The 20,676-nt window shown below is 38.1% G+C and overlaps 1 protein-coding gene across 4 annotated transcripts in view; it reads right to left on the reverse strand.

The window, feature by feature from the left end:
• Nucleotides 1–20,676, reverse strand: part of IL33 (interleukin 33) — a 58,980-nt gene that overhangs the window by 16,650 nt on the left and 21,654 nt on the right. Inside the window, exon 2 of one of the 4 annotated variants that reach the window (XM_065907918.1) lies at nt 14,815–14,935. The exons of the other annotated variants lie outside the window; for them this stretch is intronic. The gene's annotated coding sequence lies outside the window, so the exon portion shown is untranslated. The remainder of the gene's footprint in view (nt 1–14,814; nt 14,936–20,676) is intronic. 4 annotated transcript variants of the gene reach the window in all.

Here is a 20,676-nt window from a genome sequence, read left to right on the forward strand (position 1 = left end):
TTCTTTGTGCTAGATTTTTAAAAAATTGAATCCAAATTATCCCAAGAGTGGTTGCTATTTAAATCTCTTATAAACTTCATTAGGACCAGCTCTTCTAGCAGAGTAAAGGAGGAACATTGAGTTCCTGGGTTAGAAGACTCATTGGAAAAAAAACTTCCTGCACCTTTATTTTTGTCCCTTGCCAAGTCCCCAGTAGGCTGAAATTGCAAATTTTCTTTTATAAATGGAACTCGAATCTTACACAAAGCCATTCTGTTTACAGACCATCTCATGAGCAAAATCCTTCAATGATAGCATAATTGAGATACCCTATTCTGCCTCTAGAAATGAATGTATCTTCCAGGGAGTAAATATTATCCTCACAGAGCATGAAGGGCTCACATCAGTCATTATCTTCTTCCTCTGATTCTACTACCTTTATTGATCAAGAACAGTTGAACATAAGAAGCAGAGAAACTTAGACATCATTTACTGAGCACCCCACCCTCCCATCTCTGTAGTTGAGTAGGCTAGGACTGAAAGGTTAAGTGCCTCGCCCAGGTTCACAGAAGCAGAACCAGGAATAGAATCTAGTCTCCTGATTTCCATCTTTATGCCAGAGCTTCCTGACCCTGGCTTTTCTCTTCTCCCTACAAATGTAGAAAGAAGGTAAGCAAAAATGAGAATTCAGCTTCATATGCTCAAGCAATTGTCCAAATTCTTTTAAACAATAAATTTCAGAATATGATATTTAATTTGTAACCATAATGTGGGATAGTGCATTTCAGTAGCTTTATTGTGTTAAATTTTAAATTGTACAGAAAATAGTTCAAATAGTACCCTGCACACAGTAGGTGTTCAGGTAATATTTTACTGATAACATGAAGATTACATTGCTGAATTTGTTTTTCCCTTTTATCCAAGAATCCTATGTCCTATAAAAAAATCTCTTGGATAGCCATTTTTAAAAGTTGTATTTTCAAATAAATCTAGGAAATATTTCAATCTATATTCCACTTCTTGGAAAGTCAGAATTCATATTAGCATAGTAAAGGTGCTGACATTCCCTCAGTGTAGAATTGTGGGTACCTTTGTTTAACAAATTATTTTCAGTGATTATTTGATCTCAAATAATCTCCTCAACTCACTCTGTTAACATTCCCATGGTTAGTTTGAGAGAACACACTTGGAGGAACTCTGTTCTAAACCAATATTGGCCTGTGGAATCATGTAAGATAGATAAAAAACTGAAATATAACACTTAAAATGGAGTCATTTACACAGAAAAGGTCAACTGCTTTTTAAGGAGCATGTGATAAGTCAAAAGCAGGAAATATTTTCTAATCTTTGTCTGAAAAACAATACATTTTCTTTAAACAACCTACAAATCTTTTACCTTAAAAAATTTAATCACTCTTTTAAATTTTTTCTTTAGGCTTAAAATTTACTGTTTATTCTCTTATTTTAAAATAAAGAAATATTAAAAAATATTTATTTAAAGTCAGAAATATTAGAGTATGGCATTATAAATATTACTGGTTTTTTTGAGCTGCTCTTTTCAATAATATATGGCAAATATTCTCACATACTGGTTATGATACCCACCTAAGTTATAAATGTGAAGAGCTGGTCTCAAATGATGAGGCTTCCTGTTGTCCACACTTGGTAGTAGTTGATGCAGTTATATTCCAACTCTACTTATATATACACACTCTTGGATTAAGAAATATTGGGTGACAGCATTAGATGAATGAGGCAATCCTAGTAGAGCCAGTTGAGTGGGTTAGAATGCATTCTCATTCCTGTCAGGGGACATTCAACTTTAAGGGATCCAATATGTTATTCTCTTCTTTTGTGTGCCGTTTCTCAAAGACTCTCTATTCCTTTTCAGTTCCTGGAAAACAGGAATGAGCAGAGCTGCATGCAGTTCTCAGGACTGAGATCATGAGAAAGGACATCTTCTTGGATTGGTCTCAGTGACTCCCTTCAGTGACTTTTTACTTCAGTTCAGTTCAGTTCAGTTGCTCAGTCATGTCCGACTCTTTGCGACCCCATGAATCACAGCATGCCAGGCCTCCTGTCCACCACCAACTCCCAGAGCTTACTCAAACTCATACCGATCGAGTCGGTGATGCCATCCAGCCATCTCATCCTCTGTCGCCCCCTTCTCCTCCTGCCCCCAATCCCTCCCAGCATCAGGGACTTTTCCAATGAGTCAACTCTTCGCATGAGATGGCCAAAGTATTGGAGTTTCAGCTTCAACATCAGTCCTTCCAATGAACACCCAGGACTGATCTCCTTTAGGATGGACTGGTTGGATCTCCTTGCAGTCCAAGGGACTATCAACAGTCTTCTCCAACATCACATTCAAAAGCATCAATTCTTTGGCACTCAGCTTTCTTCACAGTCCAACTCTCACATCCATACATGACCACTGGAAAACCCATAGCCTTGACTAGAAGGACCTTTGTTGGCAATGTAATGTCTCTGCCTTTTAATATGCTGTCTAGGTTGGTCATAACTTTCCTCCCAAGGAGTAAGTGTCTTTTAATTTCATGGCTGCAATCACCATCCACAGTGATTTTGGAGTCCCCCCAAATAAAGTCAGCCACTGTTTCCACTGTATCCCCATCTATTTGCCATAAGGCAATGGAACCAGATGCCATGATCTTAGTTTTCTGAATGTTGATCTTTAAGCCAACTTTTTCACTTTCCTTTTTCACTTTCATCAAGAGGCTTTTTAGTTCTTCTTCACTTTCTGCCATAAGGGTGATGTCATCTGCATATCCGATATTTCTCCTGGCAATCTTGATTCCAGCTTGTGCTTCATCCAGCCCAGCGTTTCTCATGATGTACTCTGCATATAAGTTAAATAAGCACAGTGACAATATACAGCCTGGACGTACTCCTTTTCCTATTGGGAACCAGTGTGTTGTTCCATGTCCAGTTCTAACTGTTGCTTCCTGCCCTGCATACAGGTTTCTCAAGAGGCAGGTCAGGTGGTCTGGTATTCCCATCTCTTTCAGAATTTTCCACAGTTTATTGTGATCCACACAGTCGAAGGCTTTGGCATAGTCAATAAAGCAGAAATAGATGTTTTTCTGGAACTCTCTTGCTTTTTGATGATCCAGTGGATGTTGGCAATTTGATCTCCGGTTCCTCTGCCTTTTCTAAAACCAGTTTGAACATCTGGAAGTTCATGGTTCATGCATTGCTGAAGCCTGACTTGGAGAATTTTGAGCATTACTTTACTAGCGTGTGAGATGAGTGCAATTGTACAGTAGTTTGAGCATTCTTTGGGATTGCCTTTCTTTGGAATTGGAATGAAAACTGACCTTTTCCAGTCCTGTGGCCACTGCTGAGTTTTACAAATTTGCTGGCATATTGAGGGCAAAACCTTCACAGCAACATCTTTCAGGATTTGAAATAGCTCAACTGGAATTCCATCACATCCACTAGCTTTGTTTGTAGTGATGCTTTCTAAGGCCCACTTGACTTCGCATTCCAGGATGTCTGACTCTAGGTGAGTGATCACACCATCGTGATTATCTGGGTCGTGAAGATCTTTTTTGTACAGTTCTGTGTATTCTTGCTACCTCTTCTTAATGTCTTCTGCTTCTGTTAGGTCCATACCATTTCTGTCCTTTATCGAGCCCATCTTTGCCTGAAATGTTCCCTTGGTATCTCTAATTTTCTTGAAGAGATCTCTAGTCTTTCCCATTCTATTGTTTTCCTCTATTTCTTTGCATTGATCACTGAGGAAGGCTTTCCTATCTCTCCTGGTTATTCTTTGGAACTCTGCATTCAAATGGAAATATCTTTCCTTTTCTCCTTTGCTTTTTGCTTCTCTTCTTTTCACAGCTATTTGTAAGGCCTCCTCAGACAACCATTCTGCCTTTTTGCATTTCTTTTTCTTGGGGATGGTCTTGATCCCTGTCTCCTGTACAATGTCACGAACCTCCGCCCATAGTTCATCAGGCACTCTGACTATCAGATCTAGTCCCTTAAATCTATTTCTCACTTCCACTGTATAATCATAAGGGATTTGATTTAGGTCATACCTGAATGGTCTAGTGGTTTTCCCTACTTTCTTCAATTTAAGTCTGAATTTGGCAATAAGCAGTTCATGATCTGAGCCACAGTCAGCTCCCAGTCTTGTTTTTGCAGACTATACAGATCTTTTCCCATCTTTGGCTGCAAAGAATGTAATCAATCTGATTTCAGTGTTGACTGTCTGGTGATGTCCATGTGTAGAGTTTTCTCTTGTGTTGTTGGAAGAGGGTGTGTGTTATGACCAATGTGTTCTCTTGGCAAAACTCTCTTAGCCTTTGCCCTGCTTCATTCCATACTCCAAGGCCAAATTTGCCTGTTACTCCAGGTGTTTCTTGACTTCCTACTTTTGCATTCCAGTCCCCTATAATGCAAATGACATCTTTATTGGGTGTTAGTTCTAAAAGGTCTTGTAGGTCTTCATAGAACTGTTCAAGGTAATCTATTCAGTTATGCCCGTCTTAGGATATGGAATGCTTTCTGGCCTTTTAAAGATTGTTATTTAATTGGCTTTGTTTTTGCTCAATTCTTTTACTGCCTAAAGCTGCCTTATATGAAGATATATAAATGTGCGTTTCTGCAAATAAAGCACCCTTGTTTCACTCGAGACTTGGGTCCCCTGCGTCCCTCTTCTCATTGACTTCAGTCTCCAGGTCCCAGTCTACAGAGACCGTGACAAGTGGCGCCTGAACAGAGACCTGGTGAATCCCTTGGCAAGCAGACGGAGTGACTGTTAGGACCTACGGAGGTCGGTAAGTGTGGGGTTATGGGGCAAATGGCTGGAAAGCCCCCACCACTTTTCTGCTTTACTTCATCATTTATTTAAGGTTCAAGGACTTTCGGTTTCATGTCAGCAGATAGAGTTTTGTCTCCAAACAGTGGTTGAATATAATCCCTGGTTCTTTGATGAAGGCAGTTCCAATTTAAAAGTTTGGAACTGGTTTAAAAAAAAAATTAAACGAACCACAAGACGGGGAGAAAATATTCCCATAGATTTCTGGCCCTTGTGGACCCTCATTAAAGCCATAATCTTGCCATTTCAAGGCAATTCTAGCATCCCTGATATTCGTCAACAAGCGTAACGCTCATTATACGAATATAAATTAGATGATAAGACTTTACAAAAGGCCCAATTACAGCAACATAAAATGTTTCAAAACTTTTCCACCATCCCTGCTCCGGCTGTCCCAAGCCCACCTCCTCCTCTAGTAATGGGCACAAAACCGAAGGTCTCCTCAATTAGAGGACAAAATGAATCTGATGATGATTCTTCTGCTGCTCTGACACTAAAGGCAACAATACTTTTTTTATGACAATAATAAGCCCCTAACACACACTTATATTTATGAATCCAGACGATTCACTCATTCTCCTTCACAACGAAGCTTTCTGATTTACTGACTTTGCAATCTCAAGTCTGAGGCTGATGATCTTTTTGCCTTTCCTGTGTTAAAAAATATTAATGCTCAAGGGCAACTAATACCTCAATACGAAGACATTGATTTTTCTCACATGCAACGAATGAAAAAGGCTGTAACTATGTATGGCCCTCATTCACTTTTACTAAAGAGCTTCTAAACACTATGGCATCTTCTTTTGGAAATTTTATTTCTTATGATTGGCGAATTTTGATAAAAGCTCTTCTTAAACCAAGAAAATATCTTCAATAGATAATATGGTTTCATGATGTAGCCCAAGATCATGCCAATTCTAATGCTTGAACTGGCACTCCCCAAAACCAAATTACTTTTGAAATGTTAACTGGTACAGGGCAATTTGATTTGGTGGAAGTTCAAATACAGTGCCCTCCTTTGTTGCATGAGCAATTAAAAGAAGTTGCCCTTGACGCTTGGGATCAAATTACTCCTCAAGTGGAACCTAAAGGTAGCTACACAAAGATATTACAAGGGCCTAATGATGCCTGTGCTAATTTTTTAGCTAGACTGGGAGTTGATATCTCCCATAATGTTGTCGGAGAAGAAGCCAAAACGCAGTTAGAAAAGCTGCTTACATATGAGAATGCGAATCAGAAATATCAAAGAGCCATCACTCCAGTTCATGAGACCAGGAATGTTATTATTTGAAGGCTTGTCACAACTTAAGATCAAAAACTCAGAAAATGCAAATGTTAGCTGAAACAATGGCTGCTCCCTTAAAAAGGGAGATGAAGATGTTTTGTTTATGGAGATAAGAGTTATTTTTAAAAAGATTGCCCTAAAACACACACACATACACACACACACAAATTAAAACTATTAAAAAGCCTCCAAAAGTCTGCCCTCACTGTCATAAGGGGATACACTGGGCCAAAAAAAATGTCAATCTAAATATGATGTTGAGAGAAATCCTATCTCAGGAAACTCAAAGATGGGGACTCCCTGGGTCCCCATCAACAAAAACCAGAGGCAAACTCCATCTTTTCCCTCAAACCCTCAACATCCGGCAATGCTGCCATCAATATACCAGCCCTAAATGATTTTCTTCTTTTTCCTCAAGCAGTCCCTTCTAGAATACTATACCTTTACACCCTCTGGACCGAGAGAGATTTGCTTTCTCTCTCCCTTATCCTATCATATCGGACCTCACAAACGATATCAATAGACTCTATTGCCTCAAAAAATGATGAATTCTCCCACCATATGTCAATATTATATAGCCGAAGCTCTTAAACCTATGAAAAAACAATTTTCTAGCTTTCTTGTTATTCACTATATAGATGATATATTGTTTTCAGCTCCTTTTATTTTAAAAACTCAACAGATGTTTAACATAGCTCAACAATACTTAAAAGAGTCTAGATTAATCATTGCCCCTGAAAAGATTCAAACCTCTACACCTTACCATTACTTAAAATTTATTGTTAATAGACAACATGTTACTCCTCAACTAACACAGATTCATGTTAATAAATTATCAACCTTAAATGATTTTCAAAAACTTTTAGGTGATATAAATTGGATTAAACCCTTTATTTATTTATTTTTTAGACCCTCTTTAGACTTTACAAATTATCAACTAATTTATTTAACACTTTATTTTTTTTTTAATTTTATTTTATTAGTTGGAGGCCAATTACTTCACAACATTTCAGTGGGTTTTGTCATACATTAACACGAATCAGCCATAGAGTTATACATAAAGAGACCCTAATTTAAATAGCCCTCGTTCACTTTCACAAAAGACACAAGAAAAACTCTATTTAATACAAAATAAATTGCAAAATCAGTTTCTTACTCATATTAGACTTTATTTACCTCTAGGGTTATTTATACTCACCTCTCTCCATTCTCCCACAGGACTTCTTGCCCAACAAGAACACCCAATAGAATAGATCTATACGCATTTTAGAGGGACAAGGTCACTTACGCCCTATCTTGATTTGATCGCTCTAATCCTTATCAATGAAAGAAATAGAGCTAAGACTCTTAATTGGCTCTGATCCTCATAAAGTTGTAATACCTATTAATAAATCTCAATTTGAGAATGCATTACAAACGTCTACCAATTTCCAAATAGCTTTTCTAGAATATTTTAGAGAAATTTCATTTCATTATCCTTCTAACAAACTCTGAAATTTCTTCAAAAATACAAAATTTATTATCTCTCACATTGTCATATCACAACCTATACCTCCAGCTGATGTTTTTTATATAAGACTAAAAATGCTAATCATGAGAAATGCTGGGCTGGAAGAAGTACAAGCTGGAATCAAGATTGCTAGGAGAAATATCAATGACCTCAAATATGCAGATGACACCACCCTTATGGCAGAGAGTGAAGAGGAACTAAAAAGCCCCTTGATCAAAGTGAAAGAGGAGAGTGAAAAACTTGGCTTAAAGATCAACATTCAGAAAACTAAGATCATGGCATCTGGTTCCATCACCTCATGGGAAATAGATGGGGAGACAGTGGAAACAGTGGCTGACTTTATTTTTTTTGGGCTCCAAAATCACTGCAGATGGTGACTGCAGCCATGAAATTAAAAGACGCTTACTCCTTGGAAGGAAAGTTATGACCAACCTAGATAGCATATTAAAGAGCAGAGACATTACTTTGCCAACAAAGGTCCGTCTAGTCAAGGCTATGGTTTTTCCAGTGGTCATGTATGGATGTGAGAGTTGGACTGTGAAGAAAGCTGAGCGCCAAAAAATTGATGCTTCTGAACTGTGGTGTTGGAGAAGACTGTTGAGAGTCCCTTGGACTGCAAGGAGATCCAACCAGTCCATCCTAAAGGAGATCAGTCCTGGGTGTTCATTGGAAGGACTGATGCTGAAGCTGAAACTCCAGTACTTTGGCCACCTCATGCGAAGAGTTGACTCACTGGAAAAGACCCTGATAATGGGAGGGATTGGGGGCAGGAGGAGAAGGGGGCGACAGAGGATGAGATGGCTGGATGGCATCGCTGATTCGATGGGCATGAGTTTGAGTAAGCTCTGGGAGTTGGTGGTGGACAGGAGGCCTGGCATGCTGTGATTCATGGGGTCGCAAAGAGTCGGACACGACTGAGTGACTAAACTGAACTAAACTGAAAAATGATAAAGCCTCATTCTGGTCTCTCAAAGAATATAAAGTTTTTTATACTAAATTTCACTCTGCTCAACAAAATAAATTACATGCTCTCATTCAGGTTATTCACCTATATCCTTACCCTATTAATATAGTTTCTAATTCTTTATATTCAGTTTTTGTATTACGATATATAAAAACTTCTACCATAAATTCTAATCAGTCTATTATTCAACAACTTTTCCTTGAACTACAATCTATTGTTAAGAACCGCACTTCCCTCATTTATATTACCCGTATTCAAACACATTCTTGTCTTCCTGGCCCAATGGCTCATGGCAATGAACAAGCTGATAAACTTGTCTCTTTTGCTACTCCTGAAGAACAACATGCTCTATTACACAATAATGCTGGCTCATTACATCAAATTTGGAAAATTCCATACCAACATACTAAAGAACTCATTAATAATTGCTCTACTTATAGGCCCCTACATCTTCAACCCATTACACAAGGTATCAATCCTAGAAGATTACAACCCAATGAACTATGGCAAATTGAAAGAACTCATTGCCCTGAACTTTCTCCCTCTTCCCTCTTACATGTCTCAATCATACGAATTCTTCTTTTATATGGGCCACACCTCTCCGAGGTGAAACTACACGACTTGTTATAACCCACCTGTTAGCTTGCTTTGCAATAATGAGAACACCTAGTTCTATAAATGAAAAAGGCAATGGCACCCCACTCCAGTACTCTTGCCTGGAAAATCCTATGGACAGAGGAACCTGGTAGACTACAGTCCATGGGGTCGCTAAGAGTCTGACATGACTGAGTGACTTCACTTTCACTTTTCACTTTCAAGCATTGGGGAAGGAAATGACAACCCACTCCAGTGTTCTTGCCTGGAGAATCCCAGGGACGGTGGAGCCTGGTGGGCTGCCGTCTATGGGGTCGCACAGAGTCGGACACAACTGAAGCGACTTAGCAGCAGCAGCAGCAGTTCTATAAAAACAGACAATGGCCCTGCCTATATTTCTAAACAATTCAAACAATTTTTACAATCATTTTCTATTAAACATATTACAGATATTCCTTATAATCCACAAGCACAGGATTGTGCTGTGGATTTGAATGAGCACATTTGAATGAGCCCATCACACACTGAAACAACAAATAAAAAATTTAAAAAGGGGGAATACACAGGAACACTTCTATCTTCCTTATCCAGAGCAGATTTTACTAGAGTCCAACACAATATATTCTTTAATCCTATAACTATTGTTAATACAGCTGTATTTGTTTTAAGTTTTTTAAACGTACCACAAGGAGATATTTTGACAAAAGCAGAAAAACATTTTGAGGCATTGAAGGACACCTCCCTTCCTCTGCCCATTTGGTATCAAGACGGGTTGACTAAACAATGGAAATCTGGAAAATTAATATTACAGGGGAAAGGGGTATGCTTGTATTTCTCCAGATGGATCCAATTAAATCAGTTGACTCCCTCTTCAGAAGATCCACCCCAGGGGAGCCACCAGCATTCAAGATAGAGAAGAAACAGCAAAATCCCCAGTACAAGCCATGTTTGTTTGTACAAGTTTTCAGTACAAGCCATGGCGCTTTAAAAATTTCCAAGAAATGCCGCATTTGACATCATCGACTTTATGATCTCCCAACTTGGGGACAGATAAAAACCCTTACTAATCAAGCTGAAAATCTGGTTTCTCAGCAGGGAATGCCTTGAAATCCTGAAAATATTTTAGTTGCTATGCTTGCGTTGCTTGCTTTTGCTTCTCCCGCTCAGGCTGACTTGATTAATCACCCTTATTGGGCTTATATACCTAAGTCCCCTTTATTGCAGGCTATAAAATGGACAGACATAGGACCGATCATATCCACTAATGACTCAGTACATATGCCTCCTCCTTGGAACTTGGAGGGGCCCTCTCATCCTGAGAAAGAAGACTAATTAACATTTCTCTAGGCTATTAAATTCTTCCTTTATGCATGGGCCCAGCAGAATTATGTATTAGTGTTTGTCAACAAACGTGGGCTTTCATCCTGCCTCCAAAAAAGAATTTCCACACATTGCTTGGACTCTTTACTGCCCTGTCCTTTTATGAGAACCAAGTCAATACTACCAGAACTCTAGGAAAAGGACAAAAGTTGGAATGTAAGGGTTTACTTATAAGGACTTTAAATATACTCCTGTTTATTGGGATAGATGTCAAGCTAAATCAGGTAAATTAATGTTTGTGGCCAATTACCCCATTGTTGATTGGAGACCCTATGGTATGTGGTTATCTAACTGCTCAGATGATAGTAACAGTACTGTATATGATTATGTTACTCAAGTAACATACAGGGTTACCAACAGTTCGATGAAACACTTCCATGACAAAGGACTCCTTGGCTGGCTTGATGGCGGAATGGCACCTCCTCTCCCTTGAATTGTCCTCAATAAACAGACTGGGCCTAAACAATGGGACATCTGGAGACTTGCTGCAAGTACTGAAAAACTTGAAACTTGGACTAGATATTTCAGAGACAAGTTGTAATCATAGTAACTATTCCTTCCGTTATAATCATTCATATTTTATACAAGCTTGTGTTCCCCTTCCTTTTGTTATAGCCATAGGAAACTTACAATTTAATAAGACTTTATGTTCTGTGACTTGTATAGATACAAATTGTATACTTGTCTTAATTCCTCTATTTCTCTAAAAAGCAAATCCCTTTTGATTCTTCGATCTCGACGTAGTCTATGGTTGCCAGTAGATCTCCAACGACCCTGGGAAGAGGGTCCCATGACGGAACTTGCCTCCTGGTTACTCAATAAATTACTCCGACGATCTAAATGATTCATTGGATGGCTAATTCTTGACATTTTGAGATTAATAGCCGTTTTCACCATTGCTGCTGTCACAGACATTGCTTTACAAACTTCAGTTCAAACACAGAACTTTATTCAGAATTGGACTAAAAATGCTCATACTATATGGGTCACTCAGGTTCAGATAGATGAAAAAGTTCAAGATAAAATTCAGAGATTAAAAACAGCCATCCAATGGGTTGGAGATCAGTTAATAGATTTACAAAAGCAAATATTATTAAATTATGATTGGAATTCTACTCAATTTTGTATCACTCCATTTCGTTTCAACCATAATGCTTACTATTGGGAACAAATCAAATTTCATCTGCAAAATATACATAATAACACTTCCTTAAATGTACAGTTGTTGCAAAAGGAAATTTTTGAAACTTTCTCTAAGAGTTTACTCTCTTCCAACAATTTGGAAACCTTAGCTGAACAGCTAATTGATCAATTATCTGGCCTGGACCCTCGAGGCTGGTTTCAAAACATCACACATCGTACTGGATCTGAAACTATAATGCTGATAGTTGTCCTAGTGATTATATTTGTAGTATACTGATGCCTTTCAACTAAAATTGTTCAAACTAAACAAACAAAAGTATCTACAGTCACCCCCAATTATGAAAAAATTTAAAAAGGGGAATTGTCAGGGGACGTTCAACTTTAAGGGATCCAATATGTTATTCTCTTCTTTGGTGTGCCATTTCTCAAGGACTCTCTATTCCTTTTCAGTTCCTGGAAAATAGGAATGAGCAGAGCTGCACGCAGTTCTCAGGACTGAGATCGTGAGAAAGGGCACCTGCTTGGATTCCTTTCAGTGACTCCCTTTGGTGACCTTTTACTTAAAGGTAATCTAATCAGTTATAGCCCTCTTACTCAGGATATGGAATGCTTTCTGGCCCATTAAAGATTGTTATTTGCTTGGCTTTGTTTTTGCTCAATTTTTTTACTGCCTAAAGCTGCCTTGAATGAAGATACATAAACATGCGTTTCTGCAAATAAAGCACCCTTGTTTCACTTGAGACTTGGGTCCCCTGCCTCCCTCTTCTCATCCACTCCAGTCCCCAGGTCCCGGTCTACAAAGACTGTGACACATTCCCACAACCAAATCCTAAACAGAGCTTTTAGATTATTTTAGCCAGAGCACTTTCAATGAGTTATACTCAGTCATTAACTTTTATAAAACCTCTATCATTTGTACTCTACACACTTATTACTCACTATAGAGCATATAAGGACCCAGATTATTTAATTGCCTTTCTCTTTCCTACAGAAAGTTGAAAACTTTTTAAGTAATCTTTTTCTAGTTATAAAAATGATATATGTACACTTAGAAAATGTGTAAGTGACAGGAAAGCATATATACTGTAGATCCTAACATTCTTTTTTCCAGCGAAGAAGTATTATATATATATCTATTTTTAAATAAAAAGTAGAATCATACTGCTAATGTTATTTTGTAAGCTTTTTTCATTACACAGTTAACATGAATCATAAGCATAAACATAACGTTTCTACATGTCAGAATAATTTTTTTTACAGGAAGCATTACAAATATATATAATCATATAAATATAATATAAGCACTCTTGTATTGATTAATTCTTTAACTGTTTCCAGTTTTTCCCTTTTCTTCTTTTCTGCTATAACCAGTGTTGCAACTGACAGGTCTGTGTGTGTGTGTTTGTGTGTTGTGATTCTGGTAAGCCTTTGTAAGTTCATTGGTAGCATACATTCCTTGTAGCAAGATTTCTGGATCAAACTGTATAAGCACCTTATATTTTGATAGATGTTATCCAACTCACTTCAAAAAGTTTGTACTGATTTATAATTTCAGCAATTCAAGTGAATGCCCCTTCTCCATTGCTTTAGCATCAGGGGTCCGGTGGGGGTAGGGGAGGTCATCACCTTTAAAATGTTTGCTTTCTTTTTTTTTCATTTATTTTTATTAGTTGAAGGCTAATTACTTTACAATATTGTAGTGGTTTTTGTCATACATTGACATGAATCAGCCATGGATTTACATGATTCCCCATCCCGATCCCCCCTCCCACCTCCCTCTCTACCCGATCCTTCTGGGTTTTCCCAGTGCACCAGGCCCGAGCACTTGTCTCATGCATCCAGCCTGGGCTGGTGATCTGTTTCACCCTAGATAATATACATGTTTCGATGCTGATCTCTCGAAACATCCCACACTTACCTTCTCCCACAGAGTCCAAAAGTCTGTTCTGTACATCTGTGTCTCTTTTTCTGTTTTGCATATAGGATTATCATTACCATCTTTCTAAATTCCATATATATGTGTTAGTATACTGTAATGGTCTTTACAATGTTTGCTTTCTAAAGAATGGGAAATAACTCATGGTTTTGAATTTTGTTTAATTATTTAGTGAGATTTAACTTTTTTAAAAAAAAATTTGTTGTCAGTGTCTATAAATTAATGACATACAAATTCTTTGTAAATTAAGAGGTGAAATTGTTGTCTGTGAAAAAATTTCCCCAGTACCGATTACTATTTGTTAATTGCATTTAAAATTTTTTTGACATAAGTTTTCAAGTATTATGTGGTAAACTTTTTAAAGATATTTTAAAAATTTATTTATTTTTAATTGAAGGATAATTGCTTTACAGTGTTGCACTGGCTTCTAGCAAACATCAACATGATCAGCCATAGGTTTACTCATGTTTGATTGATTTTGTTACCACTTTATTTATTTTCTAATTGAAGGATAATTGCTTTACAGAATTTTGTGGTTTTCTGTCAAACATCAGCAAGAATCAGGCATAGGTACACCCATGTTACGAGGTAAATTTTAACCAACTTTTCCTTCTATAACTTCTGGATATTGTGTCCTGCTTTGAAGACGCCCTCTCCTCAAAGATTATAAATTAATTTATCATGCCACTTTCTAAAAGTTTTATTCTTTACTATTTAATATTTAAATCTTTAATCCCTTATTATGTCTAGTATAAAGAGTAATTTAGGGATTTTTTTTCCCCCAAATGCTTATCCCAAACACCTTTGTAATCCAATTTAGATAAAGTGAGGCTTCATATGTTATGTGGGGAATAGAATGCAGGGAGCTGTGAATATAATGGTAAGGAGTTTGACTTTTACTTTGTAGCTAACAGGAATCTTTTATAAGTTTTTTAAGCAAGTGAGAAATATCAAAGATGTGTTTTATGAATGTAATTTTATGGCTGTATGAAGGACTAGAAGAAAGGAAAGAATGCCAGTTAGGAGGCCAATTAAATAACCCAGGCAAAAAGCAGAGAGGATGGAGCTAGGGCAGTGTCAGTGAGACTAGTCAGGAGGGTATGAAGGTGATTAGTGCTGCAGGCATAGTTCATAAGAGTGAATGTTAGAGTGAGAAAGGGCTCCAGATCCCTGGTCCTACCTCTATTGTAGCATAGCTCTTTAGCGGCTGAGTCAGGATTAGAACCAAAGTTCATTCGCAGTTCAGTGTTGTGTCTGCCACAGAGCCTCCATAGCTCTTTTTGGATGTGGGTATATCAGCTCTGGACAGGGGACGGGAAGGCAAAAGGAAGTGAAATTGGTGCCAGTGGTTCTGGGTAGGAAACTCAGGTGGGGAGTTCATTGACAGGAACAAGCAATGAGTAATATGGGGCAAATGGTATCTCAAACTTAAGGAACAATTATATGGACATTTCAGCAGGGAGCTGGAGCTGGGTTGTGGGTTGAGAAGGCCAGACTTAGCCATGTGGATTTGTTCATTTGTGAAAGCATAACTATTGATTATGTGGGAGCAAGGTGAGATTGGCTCAGCTGAGTGTGGAGCAGGAAGGGAAAGCTGTGTCTGGATGGAACTGTGGAGACTCTTACATTTAAGGGGCAAGAGAAGAAAAGGAGTTAGCAAAGAAGATCAGAAAGAGAAGGGGAAAAAACAGGTCATATTATGAAGGCTAAGAAAGCAGATCCTCTCAAAAAGGAACATTTGATGAGCAGTAGTGAGCAGTGCAGAGAACTGGCAGATTAGAGGCCTTGGAGAGAGTCCTTTAAGCATGGTAGGAAAGTGCAGTGTGCTGCAGTGTGAAGAAGAAAGGAGAAAGACTTTTTTAAGAGTATAGTAATGGAAGGGAAACACAGAGAGAATGGTATCTTGACAGCAGCATGTAGAAGGGAGGATGCTGCTAACTAGTTAGGTGAGAAGTCTAGGGCATGTTACTTGATGTCTCTAAAGCTTCAGTTTCCTCATAATAACACTTTTTCTTATAATATTTTGAACTCATGGGTTTTTTTATGAGAATTATATAAGGAGGTACATTTTAAGCACTTAGCATAATAGCTAGAACATAGTAAAACTTAAAACATGTTAGTATTTTTTTAATTTTTTATTAGAATATGAAACTCTTAGGTGTGTTTCAAAGTAGAGAGAAAGTAGTGAATGAGAAAGAGAAAATTGATATAGTTTTCTATATCAAAACTATATAAATAGTTTTCTATATCAAAGTCCCAGAGGAGACAGAGAAGAGAGAGGGGGAGAGAATACTAGTGGAAGGTTTGAAAAGGAGGAAGCATATTTCTTTGTATAGGAGAGGAGGAAAAGTGAGAGAATGGGGGAGATGTGAAATGTCAGGTCTAGGAACATGAACTTGAGGATCGTGGAAAATGGCCTGATTCTTCTTCATAAAGTAGGTTGTGAGAAGCTTTACAGTGATTAAGGGAAATATAAATATGCTTAAAAGACTTAACTAGGGAATGGGGTAATACTGTTCATGGATCATCAAGCTTCATTTCTGGAAGATGAAAAAAGTTTTGGAACTGGATTATGATGCTTGCTCACTAATGTCAGTGTATTTCATATTCACTTAAAATGATTTAAATGAAGATCAGATATATTATATTTATTGTTACATTTTAGCACAATTTCTAAAGGTTTTAAAAATGGGAGTGGGAAAAGTAAAAATACAGAAGCTTGTTTTATATCATAAACAGGTGAATTCCAGTGCTCCTGTCTTGGAGGTGGAGATGTTCTGATGATATTGGTGGTTAGGATGAGGCTTTGTGAGTGAGCTGTGCATTGCAGGCGCATTCTTTATTATCTGAGCCACCAGCAAAGCCCTGTAGAGGACTAAAGAATCATTAAAACAGGCAATGAAGTCAACTGAGGGTGATGATAGAGGAGGCAACTCAAACAGAAAATATGTTGGGATCCCTGGTAACCAGAATGGAAAGACATTAACATAAGTAGTTGGGCCCAGGGTTGAGGTTACCAAGGGTAGTAGAAAATGAGAAATGTGCCGCTTCCTGTATTAGTGCTGGGAAATGGGCACACAGTGAAGGAGAGTGGGTTTAAGAATAGTGGGGTCACCAGGGGAAAGCCATATTTTAGACAATACAAGGAAAGAGAAGGAACTTTTTAAGAAAGAAGGAGGAAGAAGAGGGTAAGAGTGTACGTGTAGTGAAAAGGAACATTCCAGAGGAAATGACATACATTTAAATTACTAAACCCTGGAGAAGGAAATCGCCACCCATTCCAGTATTCTTCCCTGGAGAATTTCATGGACAGAGGAGCCTGCCAGGCTATATAGTCCATGGGGTCACTGAGAGTCAGATATGACTGAGCGACTAACACTAAATCACAAAAAGTAAAATACAAACCTGAAATGAGATTTTAATCAAGGAATAGTATCTTAAATAGAAATTCATTAGTTGGTAACTCATTTCTGAGCAACAACAACAAAAATGTAGGCGATATTATTATTTCCAAAGTTGTCATGTGTAATGATTGCTTCTTTGGCTGGAGAAGGCTTCCAGAAACCTACATTCCACAAATACTGAGGGCCCATTAGTTGCCAGCGACTATGTATTCCATCAGCGTTAGTCCATGGGACACTGCACAACAGTTTTCATTTTACTTTGTCATATAATCTACATTTGATCAAATAGAAAATTGTTTATTGAATTGGTAAATGTCTCTTATATTTCAGGTGATGCTGTTTGATTAGCAATTTCTCTCTTCCAAAATATTGATACCTTTAAGAGTGTTAATTGGCTGCTGGTTTTTCTTTCCTCTTTGTGGATTTTTCTTTTAAAATAAAAGAATTTAATCAGATTGGAGTGAGGAGTCTTGTTAAAATGCAGAGTTTATGAGAAATTTTTATTAAAAATATATGTTCATTATGGAAAATTTGGATGATACAGAAAATAGAAAGTTTAATCTTTGATGTCCTAGGAAGTGGTTAAATGCTTTGAAAAGAAATATAGCTGGTAATCATTATAGAGAAATCCCAACCTCTCTGAGGTCCCAAGTTCACAAGTGGTGTGGATTTGTATCTGTACAGGTGCTAAGAATAACAATAATAAATCAAACACTTTTCTAGTGCTCAGCTAGGTGCTAGGGATACAGTAGTGAATAAAGCAAACTTCTTCCTGCCCTCCTGGAGTTTATTCTTTTGGGGGGAGATATATTTTGAGAAAATAACCATACAAATAAATCATTTATGAATATGATAAATAAGAATTAGATTGATGAGGAAGTTTAAGGACTAGAATGGTACTAAGATAGTGTGGTCAGAGAAGATGGCATTTAAGCTGTGCCCAAAGGGTGTGAAGAACATATGGCCGAGAGGGTCAGAGGATGCCTTCTGGATAGAGAAAACTCCAGGGGCAAAGGCCCTGATAGAACTTGCAGTTTTTAGGGAACTAAGAGTGCCAGTGTGGCTGGAGCAGATTGGGCAATTGGGAGAGTATAATGTAATGGGGTTGGAGAAGAAAGGAGGAAGAAACCAAGGAGGGCTGGGCCCTGGAGGCTAGGGGAAGGAGTTGGATTTCATTCAAAGGGCAATGGGAAGCCAAAGAAGGGTTTTAAGTAATGTGGAATATGACTGGGTTTTTTATAAAGAGGGCTCTGCCTGCTATGTGAGGAACAGATGGAGCACAGTAAGAGAGAAGGAATAAAACCAGCAGGGAGTCTCCATTAGTTCAGACTCTTAATAATGATGGTGGTGGCAATGACACTAATGGTGATAACAGTTACAGTATCGTGGGCATCTTCTGTGGATCAGATGTTTTACATATATTGTTTATAATAGTCACCATATCACCAGTATTTGATATGGTTTCCTCCATTTTAGAAGTGAGGAAATAGAAACTCAGAGTGATTAACTGTCTTGCAAAAGGCCACATAGTCAGTAAGTAGCAAAGGCAGAATTTGAAATCAAATCCATTTGGTTCTTTCTCTTATTCCATGGGAGCCATTGGTAGAATAAGGTGAAATTGAATTCCTGGGCCTTCAATTCCATTCACTGTGTTGTCAGGCTTGCATGTTCTTGTTTGTGCAGAGGAACTCTGAGGGTATGGTGGAATTATACTAACCCATTGCTGGGTACCAGAAAATTATTGAAAGAAGTCAGCACCCCAAAATTGATCCTGGCTGGTAGGAGAGAGGGGAAATGGAAAATATGACTAAGCTTGGCAACACTGAATGACTTAATTCTGAGAGATTTTACAGAGAAGCAGAAGGGAAAAGATAAGAGGGAAGTGTGTGTACACTGACCTTCTCCTCGGTTGGTTGTGGTGGCTTTAATTCTTTCTTGGGGAGATCAGACTAACTGATATGGAAGAAGGTGGCAACAATGAGCACTGAAACTGAATCACTTCCTGTTCTCCACTCCCCACCACTCTGAAAGTTTCTACATGCCTCCTAGGGAGAGGAAACACTCTGTTAAGAAATCTGGCAAATCAATCTATGACTCAAGTCAAACCTTTTGTGAGTAAAGGGGAGGAATGATGTGAGTTTTCAGGGAAACTTTCTTTTATGTATTCAAGGTAAACTACAGCATTTGTAAAACGCTCTATGTTTTCTTACAGTTCCTCTGGATGCATCTTATCCAATCATTTTTATACCCTGGTGCGACTCACTCCTTCCAACTTTCTGGCCTCACACACCCACTTCCTCATTACCCTGTACATTTTAGACCCACTGGACGATTTACTGTTCCTCAAGTTACCATGTGCTTTCACACCTGCATACCTTGTTCAACTTGTTCCTCTTGCTAAACTTGCCTCTTCCCCTTCACATGGGAAACTTCTATTTAACCTTTACAGCTCAATTGAAATGATTTTGTCTACCAATCAACAGAATTTATTGCTTCATTCCTCACTTGCTTATCGTATCCAACGTGTTTCTCTTTGTTTCTTCCATTGACTGTTAGCTCCTTGGGAATGAACATTATACCTTAGTCATCTTTTGTTTTCCAAGCAACTACTCATAAGCAGACACTCAATAAAATGTTGTATAATTTGTATAGGTCCTTTCAAAAACCCTACAAACTAGGCAAGGCAGGCATCACCAGCTGGACAGATGTGGAAGCCTATCCAAATCCCAAAGATCACCACAGAGTGGTATAGCAAGAACTGTGGGTTGAGCACTATGAAACTGGCACTACTGAATTTTGACCTATAAAAATAACACTTTTATATGACTCAACCTGATAGAACCCAGGTCTTCTTGTTCTTGGGTCAGTGCTTGTTCTAAAGCATTTAAAGAAGCTGACTTTATGTTTAGTCTCTGGCTCTGTGGTTTTAGTGTGATCAACATTTTGAATTATTCATGCCCCACCTCATGCCTCACATATGTGACAAATAGATTCAAGGAATTAGAGCTGGTAGACAGAATGTCTGAAGAACTATGGACAGAGGTTCCTAACATCGTACAGGAGGTGGTGACCAAAACCATCCCAAAGAAAAAGAAATCGAAGAAGGCAAAGTGGTTGTCTGAGGAGGCCTTACATATAGCTGAGAAAAGAAGAGAAGTAAAAAGCAAAGGAGAAAAGGAATGCTATACCCAACTGAATGCAGAGATCCATAGAATAGCAAGAAGAGATAAGAAACCTTCTCAAGTGAACAATGCAAATAAATAGGGGAAAACAATAGAATGAAAAAGCCTAGAGATCTCTTTAATTGGAGATACTAAGGGAACATTTCATGCAAAGATGGGCACAATAAAGGGCAGAAATGGCAAGGACCTAACAGAAGCAGAAGAGATTAAGAAGAGGTGGCAAGGATACACAGAAAAACTATACTGAAAAAATCTTAATGACCAGATAACCACAGTGGTATGATCACTCACCTAGAGCCAGACATCCTGGAGTATGAAGTCAAGTGGGCCGCAGGAAGCTTTACTGTGAAAAAAGCTAGTGGAGGTGATAGGATTCCAGCTGAGCTGTTTAAAATCCTAAAAGATGATGCTGTTAAAGTGCTGCACTCAATATATGCTAACAATTTGGAAAACTCA

Source organism: Muntiacus reevesi, chromosome 17, assembly GCF_963930625.1.
Source record: "Muntiacus reevesi chromosome 17, mMunRee1.1, whole genome shotgun sequence".
Classification (NCBI taxonomy): Eukaryota; Metazoa; Chordata; class Mammalia; order Artiodactyla; family Cervidae; genus Muntiacus; species Muntiacus reevesi.